This window comes from Neovison vison, chromosome 3 (genome assembly GCF_020171115.1).
Source record: "Neovison vison isolate M4711 chromosome 3, ASM_NN_V1, whole genome shotgun sequence".
Classification (NCBI taxonomy): Eukaryota; Metazoa; Chordata; class Mammalia; order Carnivora; family Mustelidae; genus Neogale; species Neogale vison.
The window spans coordinates 11,529,406-11,552,759 of NC_058093.1; the positions used below are offsets into that span (position 1 = coordinate 11,529,406).

At 39.3% G+C, this 23,354-nt stretch overlaps 1 protein-coding gene across 3 annotated transcripts in view; it reads right to left on the reverse strand.

Annotated features, from left to right (window-relative positions):
- Positions 1 to 23,354, reverse strand: part of SATB2 (SATB homeobox 2) — a 186,202-nt gene that overhangs the window by 136,061 nt on the left and 26,787 nt on the right. The window lies entirely within an intron of this gene.

The window sequence follows — 23,354 nt, forward strand, 5'->3', positions numbered from 1 at the left end:
CGGCTCCCCCCCCAACCCCGCCCGCTGCAGAAAGCCTTTCCCTGTGAAACACCATGTGGCTTCTGCTTAAGAAAAGCCTCTAGCTGGTCACTCCTCTCCCCATGGATCACAAATGAAATCGAATAATTCCAGCAGGTGCAGGGCCTCGATGGCCTCCGTCAACGCACACCTGTCCCTTCAGAAATGATCACAGGCACGTGTGCAAGAGAGGGGTAAAGGAGCAGGACACTGTGGCAGGGGACCCAGTCCCAAGGACAGAACAGCCGTCTCCCTGTTAAGTACAGGGAGGGTGCCCCATAGTGACACTGAGGAAGGATTCAGCTCAGACTGCAAAGAGTTGGGAACAAGCAGAGAAGGAAAAATCTACAGGATGAGAGTCTGTGCAATTTGAATACAATCTAAAAAACAAAATAACTCAAATAAGAATGAGAGCCATAAAATTTACATATTCAAATCCGGGGCCTGAAGTGAGAAACATGCTGTCCTTCACAGCAGAGTTAAACTGAACTAGCTCCCTACCTGAGAGTCCCAAAAGAAAATGTTCTCTTCAGGGACAGAACAGTTCTCTAAGTTTGTCATCCACCCACGGGCCAAGGTCTCGAATAAATAGTTGCTCAAAATAAGTGAAAGCAAAGTAACTACTATATACACAACTAATTGGAATGGGACACAGTCATTAATATTACAAACCTCTGGGAAAATTGCTAATAATTGCCCATATGAATCACTGAAAGCTATAACCTATTAGCTACCATGTATACTATAATTAAAAATGATACTGCTTTAACAAGTATTTAATACTCATGATACACTCTGGTTAAACTGAGGAAGCATTAGCAAGATAATGTATACGGATACCAAAGTTGCATTAAAATGCTATAAAGGAGTTATTTAATTTGATGTGAAGGTGACTACTTCATTCCTGAGAAATTAGATTAAATGAATTAATCCCTCACTCTCCCCAGTGAGACTGCGCTTGCTGGGTGCCCAGTGGCCCGTCGCCTCTCTAAGGCCTCCCGAGAAGGGTGGGCTGTGGTCACATAACCTTTATAATTAGAAGCTAGACCTGTGGTGCCTGTGCTATGCCCTTCCTGGTCCAGCCCTTCCCCTCCTTCCTGACATGACACTGTACCCCACCCGCCAAGGCTTCTGAGGGCAGCCTCCTGGCTCAGCACCTTTCCCTGCACGCTGTCCTCTCTGTGGGACCGCTATGGACCCGCCAAGCCCCTCTGCCAAGGGGTAGCGCCACCAATGCCCTTACCGCAACTGCAAAGGGCCACAGGGTAAAGGGGAAGCTGTCATATGCACTGGCTGGGGCAGGAGTGAGGACTGGGCAAAGTTAAAACTAGAAACAACTGGATCCAGAAGGAGTGGGCACCAAGACTTGGCAACAGTTACATTATAATATTTGGCAGGAGGAACATTATATTTCTATTTTAGTGTGTTTCAGTTATTTCCATATAGGTGTGGTCCTATTATACCAAAGTGGGTTATTTTGCCTAAGATCTAGTGGATTATACTTTGTGGGAAAGAGAATGAATTTTTGAAATGCACAATTTTAAAAACACTCCTTTATATACAAATCTATGAATGGATAATTATCAAATAAGAGACTATCCACTAATAATTATATTTGACTTTGAGGTACACCATGCAATTTTTGATACAGATTTACCTTCGTAATTATACTTTTCTTAGAGTATTATTAGCTTCCAGTTGGTAATTCTAATATTAAAATAAACACACACCAAAACACAGTGGGACCACACATCTACTAGCTGGCAGAACAGAGGTCTTTAAATGCTGTTTTCCTACAGGTAATTTATACCATTTTTTTTTTCTTTTTAAGAATAGAATTGCTCAAAACAGGGCAGGGAAGTTGGGGGGAGACAGGAATATGTTAAATACTAAGAAAAGGGAGAGAACCCGTGCAAATGGGAGAAGACTGCAGGAGCTGAGGGAAGGAAGTCAATACATAAGAACACGTGAAAACTGCTGCTTTGGAGCTCACTGTCCTTGTAGTCCTTGTTGCCCTGTTTACTAGCTAATTGCACTTTGCTGGAACATGACTGAATATAACACAATGTCTTTGTGTTGTAACTAATAGATAACTCGTGTCTTTATCTAGTTGGGCTTTTCAGTCACACAAATATGACCACTCACTTTTTGACTGATTTCTTTGTAAAAAAATGTTTTTAAAGATTTTATTTATTTATTAGAGAGACGGAGAGAGAACACAAGTAGGCAGAGCAGCAGGCAGAGGAAGAGGGAGAAGCGAGAAGCAGGCACCCCCGCTGAGCAGGGAGCCCGATGTGGGGCTCGATCCCAGGACCCGGCGATCAGTGACCTGAGCTGAAGGCAGCCGCTTAACCGACTGAGCGACCCAGGGGCCCCAACTGATTTATTTCTTAAGCCATGGTCATTTAGTCCAAGTGAAAGAGCTCCAAAGTAACGGGATTCAGCCATGAAGCTATCTCCCGTGAGCAGCTCCGGGAAGGGGGATGAAAAGCAGGAGCCCTGATGCATAGGTGACATTACATTCAAATTTCCCAGGAGACAAATACCACTGACAACCAGTCCCCAGGGGAAAACATTTACATTCCTTCCGCTCCGCACAGTCCCAGATTTGCTTTGAGGCAGCTCCACAAGTGAAACGACGTCACAAGAGAAAAGATATGAGCAACTGTTTCGGAGGAGGTATGGAAGGGAAAATAGTCTGGTTTTCAACACAACTGCGGAAAAAGGTTGTGCTAAATAAAATGGCTTCGTGGTACTTAGGTTGCTCTTGTACTTAGGTAACTCGATATTTAGAACTCCGCAGAAGGAGAAGAAATTGAACACATGCAAATTATTTGTCACGTGACTAAAAAACTAGCTGATCTGATTACAAAGCCATCAGTGAACATCTAAATTTCCATTTGTCATTAATAAAGGTGATTTCATTTTTTAAAAAAACACAATTTCAACAGATGACTTGGGGGAGGTTTTGTTCATTATCAGCATGTATAAAATATATATTAAATGCTTTGAATAAAACTGGAAAGAAAAAAATGTAGTGCAGAATGCCTTGTCCACAAGAAAGAAATCTTGGTGAAGAGATAATAGGATTTTGTTGATCCAAACACATGAACATCAGCGGATCTCTTCTTCCTATACTCCACGAAAATCAAAAGGATAATGGAAATAATACCAGTAATTCACATCCGGTTATCTCTGAGTGGCAGGCTTTATGAATGGAAGCTACAGAAAACAAAAGAAATTAACATATCATATTTGGCTTAACATACCATCTCTGGCTTCTGCATTGCAAAACGATTGCAACGATAATAATTATAATAGCAACTAACGTGTACACAGCCCTCACCCTGTGTAAAGCACTTTATATGGATTATTTTGTTTGATCTTCCTACAAGTCGGCAACAGAAGCGTCGTTATTATCCCATCTTATAGATGAAGGAACAAGGCAGAGTCACCGAACTGGGTAGTAATGGCGCCAAGTCTAAAAGCTCGGTAGTCCAACTCCGTAACACCTAGCTGTCACACTCTACTATCCGGTCCTCAATGAGAACAAGATTGTAGAAGACAGAGAATCGGAGGCCCACGCCTCCGTTAACACCATGCTAGACAGCTCTCTGCTGATCTGATAGTTAGATGAGCTAAGCCTGCAGGATCCGTTATGCACCGTAACCAATTCCTAACTGCCTGGGAGAAAACAAACTAGCAAGTCAATATGCTTTAACCATTTACGTTCACTAGGCTGGGAATTAAATACTTTTTTAAAAAAGCTAATGTACGATTGTTTAATTTCATCAGTGACTTTTACTTTCAAATCTTGGTCTGGCTTACTTCTACATTCTCACAATGTTGTACAATACAATTGGTTGTTTCATTTGGTTTAATCAATTCTAACATTTAATTTGAATAACCATTTTCAATCTGCTTTTTGTTACACGTAACCTAGAAAAAGATATTACATAAAGATTCTAATGCAAGTCCCACTTACATAGAGTAACAACAACAACCACCAAAAAAAACCCAAAAAATGTTTTCTGAACTCACTGGGCTGGAATCTGGTAAAAAAAAATTTGACCATGATGTGCTTTATGGGATTAAGTTTTTTTGTTGTTGTTGTTTTGTTTTGTTTTTTTAAATATTTTATTTATCTTTTTCACAGACAGAGACACAGCGAGAGAAGAATCAGAAGCAGGGGGAGTGGGAGAGAGAGAAGCAGGCTTCCCACTGAGCAGGGAGCCTGATGCGGGGCTTGATCCCAGGACCCCGGAATCATGACCTGAGCCAAAGGCAGACACCTAATGACTGAACCACCAAGGCACCCCTGGGATTCTGTTTTTATCTCTGGCCCAAAGTTATAGTCTCCATTACAATTCCCTCCCACCCATCATCACAGATCAGCTCTCACGGATCACAAATGGGACCTAGTGAGCGATTTCAGCAGACTTAGTGAAAACCCATCACTGCTTAACAAAATCCAGTACCACCAGCAATCAGCATGTATCAATCTCTCCCCCACAGAAGATGACACTCTCATTTTCCCAGAATCCCTACTACTACAAACAGAACTATTTTGGTTCCACATATTGCAAAGCCTTTTTTTAAATTCAGGACAAACAAATGACTGTGGCAGCTTGGGGACACAGGTTCTTTGAGAAGTGCTTAAACTCACAACATCCAAATTTTGACTTTTAGCCTTCCACCACCACAGACCTACAACAACACACTCTGTTTTCAGACCAGTGGAAGGAAAAAAAAAATTCTTACTCAATCTTACTATGAATACATGACCCTCCAGAAGAAGTCAACACATACCTTCCAGGAAACTATTAAATGCACTTAAGAAAGAATTTTCTAAATGCCACCCCCAGAGCCCTGAAAATGGTCCATTCTCTCCACAGAATAAAAACACTTGTTTGTGAAGTGCAAGTTAATGCTAAAGAAGGTCAATTAAAGAAGACATATCTGCATGCCATGACTTCAGAAGTTCAACCTAGGCTGTGCCTGACATCATATTTAAAAAAAAAAAAAACAAAAAAAAAAAACAACTTTAGTGTGTGTCGTAAATCAGCTCGGGCTGCCCACGTGAAGGCGGTGCTGCCTGGGAACAGTCTGTGTCATACTACGGCACACTCAGCTGCTCCAGCCCCACGAACGGCACTTGGAATGAAAACACTGCCATATATCTTGATTTGTCAGAGAACAAATCAGTTTTATCTGTTCATTTTGTGGTTTAGTGTCGTAGGTATTTTAGAAAACATAATTTATAATTCCTCATGCAATTATATAAGAAATTAAATCATCTCACTTTTCCAGAAGCATCAAAATATTTCAGATTAAGTAGAATGCACTTGTAATGTCTTTAAAGTTCTCATCTCCCAGTCTAATATAAGAAGAAAAAAAACAAAAAACAAATAAAGGGAAAAGGGAGGGGGGATATGGAAGCATTTTAATGAGTCAGTCTAGTCGTATTAGGTCAGGCCCATAGAAGCATTCACTTACATTCACTATCACGACAATACCTAATAGGCCTGTGGTGGCTAAGCCACTGCCTCAAGAAGCAGAATGCCTGGGTTGAACACATTTGCAGTCAAACGCTCTACCACTGAGCTATACCCCCGGTTGAACACGTTTGAGTGCTGGCTCCCTCACTTAACTTGCTCTGTGCCCTGGGGTAACAGCGAAGCTCTCTATGCATCAGTCCCCTCAGCTGAGAGATGGAGAGAAGTGTACCTAGGTCACACACAGCTTGGGACTATTAAGTGAGTTTTTCTGCATGTAACATACTTAGAACAACGCCTGGCACCTAGTAAGCTCTGCATTTGGTGGCATTATAATTAGCAACAATCTGAGCTTCACTTTTTTTTTAAAGGACTAAACATCCAGGAAAACATAACAAGAGTATGTCTTATGGAATCATCCTGAGGCATTCCAATGAGAGACAAGAGAAGTAAGTCCTACCGGTGGGTCCTTGTTTGGGTGACAAATTAGTTATTTTAGTAAATTTCAAAACACTGTAGCCAAGATCCCTTATTAAGTACTACGGGACGCCTCAGTCACCTGGAAGAATACACCACCCCCACAAGTGTGGGATTTACAACAGAGTTGGGCCTACTCTTTTTTAACTAATCTCTACACCCAACATGGGGCTCGAACTTATGACCCCAAGATCAAGAGTGACATGTTCTCCTGGCTAAGACACTCAGGCGCCCTTCCCCCATTTTTTTTTTTAATTTACCTGAATAAATTAATATCCTTTTAGAAACTCAAACAAATTCATAACCTTATCATGAGTCACAACAGGAAATTTCCCCTTAATAGTAAGACAGAAAAGCAGTTGTAGGGGCGCCTGGGTGGCTCAGTGGTTTAGGCCTCTGCCTTCGGCTCAGGTCATGATCTCAGGGTCCTGGGATCGAGCCCCGCATCGGGCTCTCTGCTCAGCGGGGAGCCTGCTTCCCCCTTTCTCTCTGCCTGCCTCTCTGCCTACTTGTGATCTCTCTCTGTCTATCAAGTAAATAAATAAAAATTTAAAAAAAAAAAGAAAAGCAGTTGTTGATGTTAATTGCATTAGTTTCAACTGCAAATGTGGATGCATTTTAATACCCATTAGGGGTTACAAGTAAAAAAGAAATATAGCAGCAAATTATAACTTAATGTGTTACATAGAGTATCTGACATATACTTATTTTTATCATAATGAGACCCTGACTTCATAATTAATAAAACTTTTTCATATAATGGGCATTTTGGTCACATGAGTACATTTCAATGGATAATCTAAGGTATATCAATCCTTACTATGTCTATTATTAAAACCCACGGAAATATTTATTGAAAGCAAGCAGCTTCTCTCTATCAAGGACAACGGTCATAAACCACATAGGAAGAGAACAGTCCCTAATGCTGAGGACACACCTCAGTGTGGGCTGAATGACTCCAGAAAAGCACATGAAAAGGAGCTAATCAGAATGTGGCCAATGATACTATTGGGAAGGGGTCCAGGATAGGAGGCCAAATAGATCTGAATTCTAACTAGACCTTTTCACACCTGTTAAGCTACAGGGAAGACTATGAAAAGAAATTGGGTCAATCTTAGAACTATAAAATACAGGGCGCCTGGGTGGCTCAGTTGGTTAAGCAACTGCCTCCGGCTCATGTCATGGTCCCAGAGTCCCAGGATTGAGTCCCGCATCAGGCTCCCAGCCCCATGGGGAGTCTGCTTCTCCCTCTGACCCCTTCTTGCCTATCATGCTCTCTCTCACTGTCTCTCTCTCAAATAAATAAAATCTTTAAAAAAAAAAAAAAAACTATAAAATACAGAAGGGAGCCAGAGAGCTACTCATCTCTTTTCCCTGCCCAGCAGGGTCTAAGGTTCTCTAGAAACCAACTACCAAAGTGACGACAACCCACTGCTCCTGCATGGACGGGAGCTTTCGTGATTTGTTCGACAAATTCCCTACCTCCAACAGTGGGCTATGCTCGATCAATTCAAGTCCAGGAAAAAATCTTCCCTAAGAGTTTCCCCCAATGATTCCCACATAAAATCTCCATCCTACTGTACATGGCAAAATCCAGAAGCCAAAAAATAGACAAACTGTCATCAGTTATTAATTCCTGGGCCAAGGGACATCTTTAACACAGGACTGTCATTGTAAAACTAGTAAGCACTCAGTAACTAACCCACACAATGCTGTGTGTGTGTTTTTTTAAGAGGAAAAAGACCAAAATGTGGGTAAGAACAAGACTATTATAAAAACAAAACATGAAATCAATTAACTGAAGTTTCCTGAATGACACAACGATTTTTTATTCTTCTACCACATTAAAAAACTCAACTCTTTACCACAAGGCAAAGGTAAAAAGAAAGTAGCGGGTCAATGCCAATTTCTTTCTTAGTAACTGGCCTTTCACCTGCAATGAACAAAATAAGAAAAAAAACTATTTTCAAAGGATAACTATATTCTCATGTAAATGTTGGAATAAGTCACTCTGATTGTCTAGCATGGACTAGGTACATTGTCTGTACCTAATATCTCCCAATTTACTGACTGTGCCTAAATCCTTCTAGATACCCAAAAGAAAGATAGTATTTCACATTTGATTTGAAAACCAAAAGCTTTACTATTTTGTAGTACTAAAAATAATAAGACATATGTAAATTATACATTATAATATTCAGTAAAAAGCCACAGGTGAAAGTATTGCATATATACAATCTCATCTGTGTAAAAGAGTGCCTTGAGCCAAACTAAAGGGGAACGCCTGAAAATGGTATCTACACTTATCTCTAGGAAGTGGGTCCTCAGGTACCTTTGTTCTTCTTTCTACTTTTTCTGTATTTTTTAGTTTTCTGTAACTAACAAGCATTAGTTTACTACCAGAAAAAGGGTTTTTTTTTTTTAATTTGAAAGTTTATATAAAGAGCTTAGACATACAAAAATGGGGTCTCATAAAATAAGTTCTCATAAAAGGCCATCCCAAGACAGCAAGTTCAGTTTTGTTATTTAAACTTAAAACAAGCTCCCCACTCAGTTTAAAAATAGATATGTTCAGTTACCAATTCCAAAATGTCAATCTTTGGTTCATGCTTGTAAAAGATAGTTACTATCAGTTTGAACTGTAGACGAAATTCACAGACTGGAAATATAATGCCACTGAATGGGATATTGGTTAAGTACACATTCTCTGGAGCCAGTTTTTGGTGTCAGCCAAGCTTTTCCCCTCTCTGAGGTAAACTTACCTCATTACCTCACCTCAGGGTGTCTTCGTTTCCTCATTGGTAAAATGTGGACAATGATTATGAATTTGGGGCGCCTGGGTGGCTCAGTCGGTTATGGATCTGCCTTTGGCTCAGGTCATGATCCCAGCGTCCTGGGATCAAAACTTGCATGGGGACCCCTGCTCAGCATGGAGCCTGCTTCTACCTCTGGCTCTGCCTCTGCTCCTCCCCAGCTTGTGTGCGCTCTCCCTCTCTCAAATAAATAAATAAAATCTTAAAAAGGGGCGCCTGGTGGTTCAGTGGGTTAAGCCTCTGCCTTCAGCTCAGGTCATGATCCCAGGGTCCTGGGATCAAACTCCACATCAGGCTCTCTACTCAGCGTGGAGCCTGCTTCTTCCTCTCTCTCTGCCTACTTGTGACCTCTGTCAAATAAATAAATAAAATCTTTTAAAAATACATATATTACGTACTTTATGGGGTTATTATAAGGATTGAATGAGTGAATACATGCGTAGCACCTTGAACAGTGTCTGGTACCTAAAAAGTACTGGATATTAGTGCTTAATATTAATTAATAATACACACATAACATGTCTATCTGGTAAAAATTAGTTTCTCTTAAAAAAATTAAACCATGGCTTAATATAAGCTAATTCTGACAATATTACATTTATCCTACTCCAAAAATAAAAGAGTCCACACAGGTAAAATTTTCAGAAAACTGAGACTTCACCTTTTAAGTTCCTACACCATTTTATTTTTAATCCTCAAATCCCATTCGAGATCTTCAATTTTTTCTGGGTAAGGAGAAGCCTAAATTTGCCAGACTCCCTTATGGAAAAGATGGGAAGATTAAAGTCAACATAGCATAATATAATGTCAGATCCTTCCTAACATTTTATTACATATTTCTGGCTTTATTACATATTTCTGGTTTATTTTTTTATGTCCCCTACTGGAAAGTACCTTGAGGACAGGCGCATTGTGTTTGGCTCTTTCCTGTGTCCCCAACACTCAGAACAATGTCTGGCACAAAATATCTGTGAAATCAATGAATAACATGACAGTGTGCAAGAGAACCAGAGAATTAAGAGAGACTAAAGATCTTAATAAAGAGGTTTTTTTTCCAAATAATTCGGATATATTTTCCATTGCAGAGTGTTTAAAGCAGGCCCCCTTTCAAATAAGTCTTTTCCTCACCCCACAGGGAGTCACTGTATTACAGCAGTAAAACAAGGCATTTAAAATTGTTCTTTATTGCTCTGGTTCTGCAGCTCCGCTCCTCAAGAAGAACCACCATCTGAAGTTGGTAAACCGCTCGGAGCTTTTGATCAAGAACAGACCGCCCTCTTAATCTGCTCCAGGGAAGGGAGGCCAACCTTTACCTGGGAGATTTTCGAGTTTGTAGGGCCACATCTTGGGAGGACAGAGGTTTGCCTGTGCTAGGAGTTTTCCAGCATCTCATCCTCTGATTCACAAAGCTGACAGAGAGAGGATGTCGGACGCATTCATTTCTCTGGCGAAAGTGCAGCAGGGAGAGGCTGGAAGGAACCTCGGGCACTCTCTATTTGCATATAGCCTGCAGCGATCTTTTCAAACCCTAGTAACGGGCTTGTAAAACAGTAGTGCCGATTTGCTGTTCTGTCCTGGGTGATATTTCCTCAAACCAAAAAAAAAAAGAAAAAAAAGAAGAAGACGACAGAGGAAAAGCTCTGTATTTTTTTCTCATTGACACGCAAATAATTTTGCCAATTACCGTTTTTGAACGAGCAAATGGCACTCACTCCAGAGCTTCCAAAGCAACCATAAAGGAAGAAAACCAAAAACCAAAAAAACAACCCACTGAGTTTCAAAGTGATGGGTTTTAAATGCTCATCACAATCCTGTGAAATCTCTCTAGCACCTGGGAAACCCGCAAACGACCAGGAGGCTGCATTTCATCCCTTCCTCCAACCACCACCCCTGAGCTTACCCTAGTCACACTGTAGATAAGAGAGGTCCCTGGCATCTCAGGACCCCACCAGCTGCCTAAATAAATAATAAATAAACTGCCCACTAACTGATGCTATGCAGACGAATGAATTACTGAGTTGAAATGCCGCAATCATCTTAAAATACAATAAGACTGCATCTGAGAAAATCTGGCCATCCTAAGTATAAATTACAATGTACACTAAGATAAGAAGTGAAAGACCCATGATTCTGAAATTTCACAGTTTCACAAAGAATTAACTGAAATTATAAGATTTAGATGACAGAACCCTTATCCATTTAAAGAAAGAAAAAAGGAAACAAGGAGTATTTAAAAAGCATTTTAATATTACAAAATGGTCTACGGCCAAGAATTATTTTGTTGTCTATCACAAAGATCAAAATAGACTCTTCCTAGAGTTGCAGTATGATGGTATAGCACCAAGACTGAGAGTTGTATCATTGGGGAACTTTAAATATAAACGATCTGCCCAAAAGGTAACAGCACTATGTATTGTAGCACCGACAAGTATTCCAATGAATACGCTTTTATTAAATGAATTTCTTGAATGGAATCTATACTACACCTTCTTAAGGCACAGAAAGACCTGGGAATTTCAGTAAATGACAACCTTACATTTAAAACCTTTTACCAATGTATTGGTAAAAGACGGTTATGCTTTAGAAGGATAGAATAAAAAATTAATCACAATATAAATTGTATCCCAGTATCACCAATTTTAGGTTGTAGGTTTCCTACTCATAACTCCTCAAAGCTATGTATTTTTAATGAGATATACTTTAATTATTAAATAAAAGCTGTATATCACCGTGGGTCAATCTATTTAACCTAGATCATTTTACATGATGCCAAAATATAGAACTCCGATGATCAGTCCCCTCCAGCTCATGGGCATTTCACATCTATCCCAAAAAGAGACCTGCCTTCAGCTCAGGTCATGATCCCGGGGTCCTGGGATCAAGCCCCGTATGGGTGCCCTGCTCCGTGAGAAGCCTGCTTCTCCCTCTCCCACTTCCCCTGCTTGTGTTCCCTCTCTCTCTGTGTCTGTCAAATAAATAAATAAAAACTTAAAATATTTTTTTAAAAATTCACCAAAGCGAATGGACCATGTCCAATTGCCCCAAACAAACAGCTGACTAAAAGTATTGCTAAGCATTTCTCTCATCATGGAAGAAATAATGAGCTAGGTTTTTTGTTGTTTTTTTTTTAAGATTTTATTTCTTTATTTGACAGACAGAGATCACAAGTAGGCAGAGAGGCAGGCAGAGAGAGAGAGGAGGAAGCAGGCTCCCCACAGAGCAGAGAGCCCGACGTGGGGCTCGATCCCAGGACCCTGGGATCATGACCTGAGCTGAAGGCAGAGGCTTTAATCCACTGAGCCACCCAGGTGCCCCATGAGCTAGGTTTTTAATGAATTATCTTCACTGATATGATTCTTTTAAATAGGCGTTAAAGTAGAAATTGCAAGGTCAGAGGTAAAGTGAAATCAGACTAAATTTTTTTTTTTTTTTAATTCACTGCCCTAAACAGTTTTTATCAAGTATTTCCTACTCAACTTCTAGGCAACCTACATGTCAAGGTGGATGGGGTCTTCATCCTCTGCAAATTTACAGGTAGACTATAATTCAGTTGACTTTCATGTGAGCTGTAATTATCCATATATTTTAAATAACCCATATTTGTGCCAATATAAGCAAATATAAGGAATACAGAACTACAAACATGTATATTGGTATTCATCCTTTTTTATTTTTTTAAGATTTTATTTATTTATTTGACAGACAGAGATCACAAGTAGGCAGAGAGGCAGGCAGAGAGAGAGAGGGGAGGAAGCAGGCTCCCCACTGAGCAGAGAGCCCAATGTGGGGTTCTATTCCAGGATCCTAGGATCATGACCTGAGCCAAAGGCAGAGGCTTTAACCCACTGAGCCACTTATTTATTTATTTGAGAGAAAGTGCATGCCCATGTTAGGGGAGGGGCAGAGGGAGAGTGTCAAGGACACTGCGCTTAGCACGGAGCCCCATGTGTGGCTTGATTTCATGACCCCAAGATCACAACCTGAGCTGAAACCAAGTATCAGGGGCCCGTGGGTGGCTCAGTCACTTAAGCCTCTGCCTTGGGCTCAGGTCATGATCCCAGGGTCCTGGGATGGAGCCCTGCATTGGGCTCCCAGCTGGGTGGAAAGCCTGCTTCCCCCGCTCTCTCTGCCTACTTATCCTATCTTCCTGTCAAATGAAAAAAGAAAATCTTAAAAAAAAAAAAAAAAAATCAGGTTGCTGAACCAATTGCGCCACCCAAGCACCCCTCATTCTTAAATGTATATTGGACAAGGAAGTGAAGTGGCATCATTCTTCATTTGGCATTTAAAAGTAGTATTTCAGGTTTTGCTCTGTGCAGGTGAATAAGCGTATGTACACATGCATATATGAAGACTCAGTTTTATGTAGTAGAGGAGGGAAGAGTACAGAGGGCTGTTAGAGATCTGTATCAGCACAGCCACTGTTTTATATTTTGGCCTGTCCAGCTCTAATGAGGGCTGAGACATGGTTAACAGCAATTTTGGGTAGCTTTTTTAGCTCTCTTTTGAGAGCCACAGAATTTTTTAAAAAGCAGTTTGTTTGTTAAAAGATTGCTCCAAGGCCTAAAATTTCTAAATATGCACCTTTTTTCAACATTGCCCTTATAAAGAAAAAACTGCTGAGAGTCTCCCAAACATGAGAGTTTAATTAAAGAAGGAAAAGTGGGGTGGGGAGGGGTAGAAAGAGCCAAAGAAAGAAACCAAGAAAGCAATACAAAGCAAGAGATCATTTGAAAATTTTCAACAGGGAGAATATCAAACTTTCATTTAAAACAAAAACAAAAACAAAAAACTCTGGGCTCCAGGAAACCTATGCCTTTTAAGCATCCTCCCTCCCCCGCCTCATCAAAAAAAGTGTGATTTTTCTGAATTCCATTACAAGGTTATGATTGAGCTTACTAATTGTTTATTTAAAATCATCATATTTGTAGGCATTCATAGGGTTAAGATTTTCATTAAGTTCAGCAAAACAAAACTAATTCTGTATTAAAATGGCAAACATGAGTTTTTGGAAAGAACTTTATTTCTTATTTATTTATTTATTTTAAAGTAGGCTCCACACCCAGCATGGAGCCCAATGCAGGGCTTGAATTTAGCTCAGATTTAAAGTTAGATGCTTAACTGACTGAAGCACCCAGGGGCCCCTAGAAAATAATTTTTAAGAATTTAAGAGAATGAAAGAGATACATCAACCAAGTGCAATATATATCTATCTGTATGTTTCTTGACTGGAGTAAAAAAAAAAAAAAAATGTAGAAAAGAAAATTATAAAACAGGAAATTTTTGAACATTGGATATTTCAGGACATCAAAGAATTATCTGCTTTTTAAGACTCATGCGGTATTGTGGTTATATTTTTAAGGTTGTCTCTATCTTTAAGAGGTACTTGGTAAAATATTTATGGATAAAATATGAGATTTAGGACATACTTTAAAATAATCCAGTGGGAGAGAAGTAAGGTATGGGTAAGGGCAAAGATGAAACAAGACCAATCATGAATTGCTAATCGTTGATGCTACATGATAAATTTTGAATATTTACTACACTACTCTATTTTGTATATGTTGTTTGTTCCCAGGATAAACATTTTAGAGAAATAAAGAACTGAGCATTTCAAGCACTGAATAATCTAAAATGGAAGCATATTCATTTCTAATGATAAAATTCACCTTCAAATTAGCTTTTTTGTAAAGTTTTTCCCAATAGTAGGCTGTAAAAAGCTAGTTCCCTGAAAAGCATATAATGAATGAATGAATATACAAAACAATAATAAATAAGTAATAAATAAATTGAGCCATTCCTTTAAAAAATATCCTTTACTATTTTGGTTTTAAGTCTGATTCTATATATTCTCACTACTGTTTCCAGTTCCAGACTGAAATTACTCTCCCTGTACAGACTGCCTTCAAAGAGATGAGGTCCAGATAGACACAAATACCTCTATGTTTTAATCAGAAGAACTTGGATCCCAGCAAGCAGTAAGTATGTTTTGAATAAGTAGCTCTTTTGAGTCTAAAATCTATTATTCGAAGTGTTTTGCCACCATGAATGGAGCCAAAACAGCACTGCCCATGGGATGATGACTTGGAATAATTTGGAAATGGTGAAGCTGATCGCTAAGGAGTCCAATCGTATTTTACTTCAGATAAAAATAGCTAGTTCATAAATAGGAGCCAACTTCACAGTGATACACAAGGAGAAATAAATTTCACAGATAAAGTTTAGTAAAAATGAACCTTAAAAATACCTGATTTCACTGTCAACAAACATTTTTGAATTCTGTAGACTTAACACTGTGCTATGCATCACTCTATTTTAAGGAAACAAAACAGTTTCTACTTCATAAGTCCAAAGATAATTACTGAAGAGAGTAAACTGGCACCTTTTAGAACTGCATATATATCTCCAGGATAATCAATAATACCTTCAATCCATTTGTTCAGTCTTTCGACATTGACTAAATGCCTACAGGTACCACCCTCGTGTTCTAAAAAAATGGGCCACTGAGAACACAAGAATTTCACCAATAAAAAGCCAACAACAGGCCTATTTTGAAAATGGAGATAACAGCAGTGGCAAATAAATAGCTTTCTTTTAATGAGGCGAAGCAAGAATTTTCTGGAAATTTAACCCATATTTTCCATCTGGTCACCTACTTCCAAAAACTAAAAAAAGTAATTCTTATTTTTTTAAGAATAAAATGAACATTTAGTTATAAATTAGCACTAAACTTGTAAACAGATCTTACAGGTACTTCCATTCTCTGAACCTCAGTATTCGATATTTCTAAACTCAGAGGAGCAAAAATCAAATAATAATCTATGTACTAAACCATTCTTATGTTACTGAACTACCAAATGTAAGCTCAATGAAAGCAAGACCCTTTTTCAGTTCCTTATCCCCAGAACCTAGAATAATGACAGGAACGTGGCAGGCATTTAATACTATTTAATCAGTTAATTTGAAAATCAGAATTGCTGAGGGATATGCTTTATTTTCATATCAAGAATCATTCATGCTTCACAAGTAGGAACAGTATATTTGAATTACTCAACCTATTATAAGCCTTCTATTTCGTTTTAGGAATTGTCTTCAATAGACAACAATTCTAGGAGATTTGGGTTTTTTTGTTTGTTCTTAATGAAGGGTGTCTCAGTTGCCTTGAAAAAGTATCTCTATGTATAATTTATCATTATCAAATATATATAATCATTATCAAATAAATACAATCCTGGGGTGCCTAGGTGGCTCAGTTGGTTGAGCATCTGGACTGATTTCAGCTCAGATCTGGATCTCAGGATGGTGAGATTTAGACCTGCACAGACTGGGGTTGGGATTCTTTCTCCCTCTCCCCCTGTGCCCTTCCCACACTCTTTCATAGATATATAGACAGATAGACAGATAGATGGATAGAATCCTTCTGTACTCACTAAGCACCCAATCTAAAAGTCCTGCCTTTTAGGGCTTATGTCAAATAGTAAAGAGCAAGCATTATTTTTTTTTTTTTTTAAGATTTTATTTACTTATTTGACAGAGAGATCACAAGTAGGCAGAGAGGCAGGCAGAGAGAGAGAAAGGAAGCAGGCTCCCTGCCGAGCAGAGAGCAAGATGGGGGCTCGATCCCAGGACCCTGAGATTATGACCTGAGCCGAAGGCAGAGGCTTAACCCACTGAGCCACCCAGGTACCTGAGAAGCAAGCATTAAATAAGAATTGCCTCCTACCCCAACTACAAACTCCCACTGATCATGGCTATCACAGAATAGCCCTGACTCTGGGGTTGGATCCCTGGGCTTCAGATCTCAGCTCTTCCATCCATAGCCCTGTGCACCCAGGAAAGTTAATTCCCTTCTTTGTTTGCCTCAGTTTCCACATCTGTGAAATGGGGGAACATATGACTTACTTCAAAAAGCTGTTGCAATATTTGAATGAGTCAGTACATACAAATATTTTAGAATAGTGCCTGGCATACTATAATCGCTCAATTAATATTACTTAGCACTATTAAAACTCTTAAGAAATCCCTTGGTTTATTTATACATCACAGGGATTCATTAAAGACGTATTCTATTTTTCATCTTAAACTGAAAAAAAACAAAAGAAATACATCTGTATCATAGACAAATTTTCACACTTATGGATACATTAGGGACAAAGTGAACTGCTTATCAAAATTGGGTAATAAGGTAAAAATAACAAATTCCTACTTATTAAGAGAACTCACGGAGAAAGTAGAATTTCATACTTATATATTCTTACTGATTAGAAAAAGAAGGCAATCCCACTACCATATAATCCCCCTACCCACAATGATAACATCTGAATAGATTTCCTTTGTCTTTTTTCTATGCATATATGTATAATTTTACATAATTATGACTGAATCTGGCACTCCTTGATTCACATAACATGGTACTAAATGCACTTTTGCATCAATTTTTTAAAATAACATTTAAAATGACTGTATAAATTTAATTATTCCAGCATAAGAAAAGAATGGTAATTAATACACCTCCTTTTCCATAATTTTTATATACTCATGAACCCAAAAATAACAAGCCAGAAAGAATTTTTGCTTATTTGTTGCTCAGCATGTTTGCTTCTAAATAAAATTTTCTGGTTAAAACTAAATTTTACAATCTTAAGAAACAAGAACTAAGCTGGAGACAACACATTCCTGATCTCAAACTATAGTACAAAGGTATAGTAAACAGTATGGTATTGGCATAAAAACAGACATACAGATCAATGGAACAGAATAGAGAGACCAGAAATAAATCCGTGTGTATACTGTTAATTAATTTACAAGAGAGAAGCCAAAAATATACATTGAAAGAAGCACAGTCTCTTCAACAAATGGTGTCGGGAAAACTGGACAGTATTATGCAAAAGAATGAAACTGGACCACTACCTTACACCACACAAAAAAATTAACTCAAAATGGATTAAAGACTTGAATGTAAAACTTGAAACCAAAAAACTCTTAGAAGAAAATACATGTAGTAAGCTCCTTGACATAAGTCTTGGAGATTATTTTTTGGATCTGACACCAAAAGCAAAGACAGCAAAAGCAAAAAAAATAAACGAGTGGGGCCACATCAAACTAAAAATGATCTGCACAGCAAAGGAAACCACTAACAAAACAAAAAGGCAGGGGCGCCTGGGTGGCTCAGTGGGTTAAGCCGCTGCCTTCGGCTCGGGTCATGATCTCAGGGTCCTGGGATTGAGCCCCGCGTCAGGCTCTCTGCTCATCAGGGAGCCTGCTTCCTCCTCTCTCTCTTCCTGCCTCTCTGCTTACTTGTGATCTCTCTCTGTCAAATGGATAAATAAAAAATCTTTAAAAGAAAAAAAAAAAAGGCAACCTGCTGAATGAGAAAAAATATTTTCAAATCATTTATCTGATAAGGGGCTAATACCCAAAATATATAAAGAAGTCATGCAACTTAAAAGTAAACAAAACAGGGACGCCTGGGTGGCTCAGTTGGTTAAGCAGCTGCCTTCAGCTCAGGTCATGATCCCAGCGTCCTGGGATCGAGTCCCACATTGGGCTCCCTGCTTGGCAGGGAGCCTGCTTCTCCCTCTGCCTCTGCCTGTTACTCTGTCTGCCTGTGCTCACTCTCGCTCCTCTCTCTCTTACAAATAAATAAATAAAATCTTTAAAAATAAATAAATAATTTAAAAAGTAAGCAAAACAAAACAAAACAAAATCTGATTAAAAAATGGGCAGAGAATGTGAACATGCATTTTTCCAGAGACATACAGATGGCCAACGGGGACATGAGAAGAGGCTCAGCACCACTACTTATCAGGGAAATGCAAAGCAACATCACGGTGAGATACGACCTGACACCTGTTAGAACGGCTAATATCAAAAAGACAAGAAATAACAAGTTTTGGCCAGGACATGGAGGAAAGGGAACACTTGTGCACTGTTGGTGGGAATGGGAACTGGTGCAGCCACTGGAGAAAACAGCATGGAGGTTCCCCCAAAACATTAAAAATAGAACTACCATATGATCCAGAAATTCCACTTCTGGGTATCTACCCAAATAAAGAAAACACTAAGAGAGAAAGAGAGAGAGAAAGGAGGGAGGGAGGGAAGGAAGGAAGGAAGGAAGGAAGGAAGGAAGGAAGGAAAGAAGAAAGAAGAAAGAGGGAGGGAAAGAGAGAGAGAAAGAGAGAAACAGAGACACAGAGAGAGAAAAAAGAAAGAAACAAAGAAAGAACGAATGAACTTGAACAGATATGAATGGCCACATTCACTGCAGCATTATTTATAAAGCCAAGACATGGAAACAATCGATGTGTCCGTCAGTGGATGCACGGATAGAGAAAATGAGGTATACACATATGCACACACAAGAATTATTGAGCCTTAAGAAAGAAAGAAACCCTGTCATTTGTGACAGCATGGATGGAACTTCAGGGCATTAGACCAAGTGAAATAAGTCAAACAAAGACAGTATGATATGATTTCACTTCTAACTGGAATCTTAAAAAAATACTAATAACTAAAAAAAAAACAAGACAGCAGATGGGTGGTAGCCAGAGGTGGGGCTGAGGGTGGGCAAAACAGGTGAGGGAGTCAGAAGGCACAAGCTTTCGGTTATGAAAAAAATAAGTCCTGGGGATATAATGTACAGTGTGGTGACGACAGTTAATAACACTGTATTGTACGTTTGAAAATTGCTAAGAGAGTAAATCTTAAAAGTTTCCAAGGAAAAAAATTCTCTATGTGTGGTGATGGACATTAACTAGACTTACTGCAGTGATTATTTCACAATATACACAAATATCAAGTCATTGTTATATATTTATGTCAATTATGCCTCAATAAATACATATAAATAAAATTCTAAAGGTTACTTTAAAATTTATAGGAAGCAGAGGAGAAATAAGATGCCCACTTACAATTTTAATCAAATGTGCACAGTGAGGAATCACGTCGCTTTCACTGCCACCTCCCCAAACCCACCATCCACGTTAGTACCTATAAATAGCTACTTAGGATAGAGAACTCTCAAGGAGAGAGAACTCTCAAGAGATCCATAGCTATTACCCAAAGCCATGCGGAGCAGAACTGAAAGGATGAAAAGGAAAGAAGGAAGGGAATGACCAAGTTTAATTTGGGGGAGTGGGTAGGGTTACTATGTAGTAGTTCCCTAGGTTAACACCCCTCTTCCAAAACTGGAAGGCTTTTGATTCAGAGATACAGACTCCTCAAAGTCTACCATAAAATGTACTTGCTATTCAGTAGCTCTTAGGCTACCTATGCCAGGAAAAGCAAAAAGCCTGGCATCTTTTCACTTTTTGCATATGCAAAACAGCAGGTCAGATATATCCTGGATCTCTCTCATCCCTGAGAATCACAGAGTTAATAGTATGTGTCCTGGGAAATGGAGGGTTTGGCTCAGTTAGAAGCACCATGCCCATCATTTATGACAGTATCTTTTGCCCTTATCTTCTCTTGAGTCCCAATATGTGGCTTCAGATAAAGGCTACTATCCCTGACCTCCATTTTAGTGGAACTTCTATCATCCTTTAGAAGCAAATAGTCTTTCTTAATAAAGTCTCTCAAACTCACTTGGAGGGAAGGACTCTCAAAAAAGAAACTGACCATCCCACACTCACAAAAGCACAGGTTTACTATTTTGTCATTAGGACCTGAGTATCAATCCAAAAAATGACATTGGTAATGTATTTTCTCATTTCAAGGCAATTTGAATACTACCCAATTCAATATTGAAACTCTTTTCTGGTCATACCAAAATTGAAGTAAAAAATGTCTCATGAACCTCAGTTTTTAAAACAGGCTTGGGTGCATGGATGGCTCAATCAGGTAAGTGTCTGACTCTTGACTTCGGCTCAGGTTATGATCTCAGGGTCGTGAGATCGAGCCCCACGTCAGGCTCCACTCTGAGCACAGAGCCTGCTTAGGATTCTCTCCTTCTCTCTCCCTCTGCCCCTACCCCTGAACCCATTCATGTGCTCTCCCTCTTTAGAATAAAGAAATAAATCTTTTATAAATAAATATTTTATAAATAAATACATAAACAGGTAAATGAATAAATAAAATTGGCTCAAACAACCCCCTCTCCTTGCAGTTTAGTTCTGTCCAAGTTTTCCAACATAGGAAGAAGTTGTTCAGAAATGCTCAGTTTCTCTGCTGCAAATGGATTTGCTAGGTCACCCAATGACTTCCCCATCTTGGGGCAATTACCTGAACAATGAACAAACAAAATCAAAACAAAACAGGAAACTAGACCCATACAAACTCGAATAGGCAGTCATATTTTGTTCTACCTCCTTCTCTGGCTTTCTCTCCCTCTGCTGCTTGTCCAGCCCACAGATGACCGTCTTTTTTTTTTTTTTTTTAAGATTTTATTTATTTATCTGACAGACATATATCACAAGCAGGCAGAGAGGCAGGCGGTGGGGGGGGAAGCAGGCTCCCCGCTGAGCAGAGAGACCGACGCGGGGGCCGATCCCAGGACTCTGGGATCACGACCCGAGCAGAAGGCGGAGGCCTCAACCAGGTGCCCCCAGATGACCAGTCTTACCATGTACTCTGTTTGGTCTATAATAAACATGCAGCAAATTGCCCACGTTTAATGGTCTGAATGACAACATATATCTAATACCTTCATTTCAAAATAAACAATTCCAGTTTTTCCCTTTATCCAAAACAGAGATCAGCAGCCTAATATAAACCTAAACAAACTGTAATTTCTTGCCCTCTAAACTTACAGTATGGACCTAGGGCTAAAACCTCAGTTTACCTACAAAAGAAGGTATTGGCTGTGATCTAGAGCTAACCTTCAGAATGTTGCTTCAACTTTTTAAAAGTGTAATATTCAGTATTTTTTAGCCATGGTTTTCAAAAACTTTGAGGAAGTAAATATTTGCTTTTGACTTTTCTGCTGTTTAATCTCCGCTGGAGACCATATCCCTTGCTAGTGTGTCTGCCTCACCTTGCTAGGTAGAACTCTCAGTCCACATCACTGAACGGAACACTGTGGCTCCCTGGTGCAGACTTCCTGCGCGCCTCCTCCCTGAGCATGTGCCAAGAATCAAATCTTGGCCACTTAGTGCTCTGGGCTCCACATGTGAGCTCACGGCGCGTTGAGCAGCCGTGCTAACTGAGATGGATAGGCCTGTCAAACAGGAAGCTGGCACACCGGGACGCAAGCAGTGGGACACAATGACCTTTACATTCAGAAAAAATGTCCCTAAAATGGCATGAAAAGTTTATGGGGGGGAGCGAGGGGGACTCCTTTATTTCATTTAGGCACATGGCATAAAATAAAAGCGATGGTGCCCAGTATGCAATTTGCTCGGGATCAAATCTTGAATCCCTTACACAAGAAAGAAAGTCGTCAGAGAAAGGAAATGAATCATCCTTTATCACGCTGCTTTGAAAGCAGTGGACTCGACAGTTCAGCTGTCATTACGGCACCCGACAGGCCAAGCGCTCAGTTTCAGGCCACGCTTGGGCTCAGAGTGATCCATGGGGTTACTGCCTGCCCTGGGAAAACATTCTTGACCCCTGGTTTCAGATGGGTCGCTCTCTTGGTAGAATTAAAATCTAATTTAAATACTTAAGCATTTTTTAGACAGTGATGATCTGCTCACAGAATCAGAATCAAGCACTTGGATGTTAAATGCCATGTCCTTGGTCGCCATGTTTGTAACTTTGTATATATCGCTTAATCTCTTATCGTTTTTTCATCTGAATAAATGGAGACTCTGACTGACAATTCCTAGGAATTTTATGAAGAGGGACTCATAAAAAAAGTTTGCAAAATCTGTGGCACACATACCAATGTTAAGTAAGAACAGTAATATAGAAAATTAATATATGAAGCAAGACCTGAATTTAACATATTTTTCTCCTTTGGTTATAACCATTATCATAAATTGTACAATTCAATCATTTCAGCTGAAATACAATAATCATCATTCCATTGGGTCAACTTTTTTTTTCCTATTTTTCAAGGTTCGGGGGATGTTTTTATGTTATTTGTTCTTTCAGTTCTTTGCCATGAAAGAACCATGGGCTTTGCTTCAGAGTTAAGCAACACAAGCTCACAACGGGCTCGCCAGGTCTGTACAATACACGCAGAAATCGTCATGCAATTTTAATGATTAGTTAAATAGATAAAATGAACGATCACAAAGACACTGAGATTTTTGCTGCTGCTGTTGTTGTTGTTGTTTTGTTTCGTTTTGGTTTTTTGCTTTTGTTTTACTGAATGGACTACCCTAGACTACAGAGCATTTGTCAAAGATACAAAAGTTTGGTAATTTTTTGTACTTAATTAGAAAGCTGATTGTAAAGTGCAGAAGCTGCAGGCCCAATGCAAGAAATAAATTTAGAAAACCAAAATCTTATAAATCACGTATTAAAGTCTGGATAAGTTGGGATTAGAAACCTCCGCACTCTGAGAACCCCACTGCAGGGACTTAGAGAAAATAATAGCAACTCTCAGTGCCAACAAAGCTACAATGATCACTTCAACATACGAGTTTATTTTGGTGGCTCTAGAGGTGCT